Source organism: Aptenodytes forsteri, unplaced genomic scaffold (assembly GCF_000699145.1).
Source record: "Aptenodytes forsteri isolate BGI_AS27 unplaced genomic scaffold, ASM69914v1 Scaffold252, whole genome shotgun sequence".
Taxonomy (NCBI): Eukaryota; Metazoa; Chordata; class Aves; order Sphenisciformes; family Spheniscidae; genus Aptenodytes; species Aptenodytes forsteri.
Window position 1 is genome coordinate 2,311,794 of NW_008794281.1, and position 5,192 is coordinate 2,316,985.

Below are 5,192 nucleotides of genomic sequence, written 5' to 3' on the forward strand. Positions count from 1 at the left end.
ATAAGTTTACTTAGTGGTGCTCTAACTTGAAAGAAAATAAAAGTAAATGCATTAACAAAAGAAAATTGTGTTTATATGATGTGAAATAATTTTAATAATGTGGTTTCCAGGAACAAAAATACAAAACTGAGACATCCAGAATGCTAAATACATGTTTGAATACCTTACCACCTGAAAAGTGCTGCATTTCTTATTCTATGATTGTTCTTCTTTCAGTTCTCTCAAGAAGTATATTGCAGCTGTCTTTCCAGCACTAAATATGAAACACAACTTCTTGATGATGGTGATGATCAGGAGTACTGTTTATGAAAATTAATAAATTATTGCAAACATTGATATAGATGAATTAAATCCTCTTTTTGGTAAAATACTGCAAAACTTATTTTACTCTAGGACTGATGTATCCATTGACATTTACTAACCACATACACTATTAAAGTTTGAAGACGTCTGCTCCAGAATCACTAAAGTCTTTATCGTCTACGTAAAATGAAAGAAGCAGAGGAAAAGAAAAACATGTTGTTTGCAACATATAAACTATTATTATTCTAACACACTTTTCTATCTCTGAGGTTTCTCTTTTTCTCTAGTGGTTTAAATTAAGGCCTTGCCCTAATAACTACAGCAGAGGATGGCGGAAAATGTCAAACAAAAAAGAGATTTCCTATCTGCCTTTTCCTGATTTTCTTCTACATGTGGTTTTGCAGAAGACCACGTTTTCTCTCTGCTATGCATCTCAGTATCTCACTCCATCAACTGACAGCCCGATATACATGTGCTATTTCCCATAAAAGCCAGCTTTTACTTCCTGCCTGCTTACCTGTGCCACTAGTATCGTTCTCTCAATCATCCCTTAAAGTCCACCTCTTCTGAAGATGTTCTATTTCACAGTTTTCAGTGTTTTCCATTAGATCTGATGACTGACAATACAAAATTAAAAAGACTACATATAACACAAGTTACTGAATGATAAACTTATTATCATGATAGCTTAACCAGTAAAATGGTTTCAGACATAACTTACAGAGTATATACAGAGATCCCCAGTTTATTATTACCTATCTCATATTCCATCTCCTCTTCTCACCATATCCTATGTCTAACACCTTAGCACCTGCCACCCAGGTGTTGGCTGGCCTTTAATAGCATGGACTTCATGTCTATCTAACTGCAAGTTTGACATATAAAATTGGTTTGGGTGTGTATTGCCACTTTGGAATCAAGACTGACAATATGTTCCATCTACTGTATTACAATGGCCACTAATCTGTCATTTCTATTAATATTTCTCTGTTTTTCTAAAATATAATAGCAACCTTTTTCTTCTGACTGTGCTTGCCATACCTACCCCTCAATCCTCTGTCATGTAAGTGAACAGTTAAGTAGTAGTATATGTTTCTCTTTCAGTGCTTTTTCTGTGCTCTGACGCTTACATCAGGTGTGACAGCAAAAGGATCGCTGGAAAAGTAATTTGTAGAGGTTCCTGAGGTACTGTAAATATCCCAAGGTTGGATATTTATAACAAGGCCAATTATTATTTCAAGTCTCTAATATTTCATTATATTACTTCATAGTTGGAGTACATGCAGTAGGTGAATTTGTTTCATGACTGAAAATATATTCAGTAATATCAATTATATTTTTATTACATGAGCCTAAAACAGAGTCTTTATTTTTTTCTTTCTGACCTTATTCCTTGTGGCACAGGTAGAAAATGTATCCAAGTCTCATCTCTAGATACATAATTTGGATACTCTGGAAGATGTAAGTTTGAACATCTTTAGCAGAAGGGGGAAAAAAAATTAAGTCTCCCAATCCTGTGATAAGTGTTCTCACCAATAATCAGTTTAATTAAAAATGAGCACTCTCTGTCTTGTGTTTCTCTTTCCTGATCTTTTAGAATAAAAGTCACTGTGGCCCCCATGCTCTGTGCTGAAGTTAAATGCTTTGGCTATGTAGTAGAGGTTCTCTGAGTATACCTACTCAACAGATGTTGTAGAGAACATGGGAACATGGATGAATTTGATTAATCTTAAGCAGGAGGTAGGTACCAAGTCAGCCAGCCGAGATGGCTGATATATGTAGCATAAAAGCTTTAGGTGCTTACGTAACTTAATTAGCAAAGCAACAGACATTATTGACCTTCTACTCGACTAATCCTAGATAATTCCCTTGGGTGTAACTGACTGAACTATGCGTAAACTTTATATACAGCATGATTGTGTGTGTGTGTGTGTGCCTGCGAGTGAAATTGACCTCATAGTTTGTGTTTAAACGCACTTTAAATACAGAAAACAAAATACAAATGCTAAGTATTATGACTTTTAATCTCTCAAAATCTTAATTAAGGGTGAAGTGTGGTTTGGATTATGCCTCAGAAAGACACACAGCAACATAGAACCAGTCTCCCCAGGTAAATAAGGATGATTAATTTGGAATTGTTTGAAGTTTGTTTATTTAATGCATATATAACAGGAGGTTTACGCAGGCAAATAAGATGCCGCAGGAATCAAATATCAAAATAGAAGGGGGGAAAAAGGAAATAAATTGATACCCACAGCAAGGTACCTGTGGAATTTAAACCAGTATGCACTTTCTTCACTGAAAAGGTAGAAGATTAAGGTGAGATGAGAGAAAAATTTTCTATCAGTTTCACACTTCACTTAACTTTGTATATGACCTTTCTTATCAAATGCAGTTGCTTGGTTTTAGTAAAGTTAAAGTGCAAACATTTTTGAAAATACATGCCATTGATGTTGCCATCTGCCCTCTCTTGGATTTTTTTTTTGCCTATTTTCTTAGCCAATATTTAATCTCTTCTTGGTTTTTTTATGCACACATATGCGTATGCATATGCACATATATCTCTTCCTCTAACATTACAGTTATAATAAGAAGGGTTTATGGGAAATGGAAGAGAAGCAGTTTTTGCAAGTTACTCTTATTTTGAAACAGATTTGTGACAAGTTTATCTACACACATTTGTTGACAGGAAGTGTTAAACTTTAAAAGAAAAGCAAACAATAACTCCCCATAAAAATGTCCACATTTCCCTCATTTTGCTGGTTAAGCAAACTGAAGTATCAATTACTTGAATTAAAAAAATGTGTGCATGCACTCCTAATATTAAGTCCACAGGACTTGTCATTCAGTCTTTTCTTATGAAAAGGCCATTTTTTTATAAAACATCTTAAAAAATAAAAGCTGTATGAAAGAATACCACATAAGCCTGAATGGGTACCTGAAAAGATCATTAATGTTCTCAGAAATGGCTGATGGTGAAGCCTACAAACTTGGTTTGCAGAATGGGAGCTAGCATCTTGAAAACAAAGTTTTCTGTGGGTTAAGACCTTGTTGTAAAGCTTGGATACTTTTTTCTTTGGCTGATACTATAGAGGGTTTCTTGCTCTGTACCAAGACTGCTTAGATCTTTGCGGGTTTACTCCTGTTTAGCTTTACCAAGGATGGTACACTGAAGTGATCAGTGGTTGCACAGGAAATACAGTAGTAGGTATAGTCTGATGATGTATATTTAGTATAAAAACTCTTAGAAACATAGGTGATCTGTCTTTCTTGCTCTTCTTTATGATCTTGGTTATCATGTTGAGGAAGAAAAGGTTATGAGACTTGGAGACATGAAAGAAACGTCCCAAATAAGGCTGAAACAGAAAAAAGGGAGTTTGCTGTTCTTACCACTGAGGAAAAGGAGTACCATTAGTGACATTCCCTATGTAGTACAGACCTGAATTTGGGAGTCTTAGCTCTCTAATACATAATAACACATACTAGATAAAGCAATTGTCCGATTGGAATAATGAGCTAGGCTATTCTTTGTATCTGTTAAGAGAAAAAAATGTAGACATAATATTGCAGATAAGCATTTTACCCATTTCATTTCTTTCTGACAGGCTATGTGTAAAAAGAGCTGCTGTGCTTCACTGTTGCAATATGTGTTCTGTAAAGAGCCATACTGGGATTCTTAAAAAGAATGATGCAGGGGCCGGGGGAAACAAACCATCACACACACAAAACTTGCTGGCTCAGTTCTTTTATAAACCAGTACTCCTGCAACCACATTTGGGTAATTTCTGTTTGTTTAGACAGGTCTCCTATCTGCTATGATTACCCCCAATCATTGCCATTAGGGAAGAGCTAATAAGGGGAAAGGTACATATATTTTAGTTTTCTAATATATATTTTATTTTGTAGTGTGTATAGGTAGTCTTATCCACCTGTCTGGGTCCAGGAACCGCATTCAGAAGTATATGCCATGAAGTGCAAGTCCACACAGTAACCACTAGAAAGAGATCTTCATCTCTCTTTCAAGTGCCCAGTGTCACACAACCTAATAGTTTAAGATAGATTATTCCATGTTGCTGAAAGGTTTTGCCTCAGAAATAGGAAAAATAACCACCGGTTAACCACTTTTATCACCTGTAGTACATCCCGTAGGCACAAAGCCTCCCCCAGTACTATGAATGTTACAGCGCGAGGGACGGACCTGTGGGCTGTAGTGCAGAAAACTCAGCACACAAAGACGGCACTTTAAGGAGCAGAACTACAGTTGCCTAACGGGAGAACTGTATTTACCTCATCATTTATAAGTATAACCCAGGGAGTTGTCTTACTAGTTCAGAAGTGGGGGTTTTTTAAGGTTACAAATTAAGGCCTCCAAAGAAATACTGTTTACAAGTGGGCACATATGAATTATGGCCAATGTTAATGTATCACCTGTGTCTCATCTGAGGTACAGATACAAGAATGAACATTTAACTATACACTTGGTCACTTTGATTTTTCAATTGAAACATTTTTTCCCGCTGAAACAAATCCCGCCTCTGAAACTCCCTGAGTAATTGCAGTTTTCACAGTGCCCTCATCCTGTAATTTCTTATGCCACTGAGTAACTTCTCCCCAACCAGCACCTTTAGAAAGTTCCGACACCTCAAAACTGAAAACACACGCCAAAAATTAAGTTACTTACACACCTCCGTGCTAGCTAATTACACACACTCAAACTCGAGTAACAGGGGACACTGCAGCCCCGCGCTTGCCTGTCGCCGTCCCCGCGGGCTGAGGCGGCGGGCTGCCCCCGCCCCCGCCCCCCAACGCCTGATTGACGCTCCTCTCACCCATTCACAGCTCGCGCTGCCCGCTGGGCGCGGGGCTATTGGCCGAGGAGGTAGCGGGGG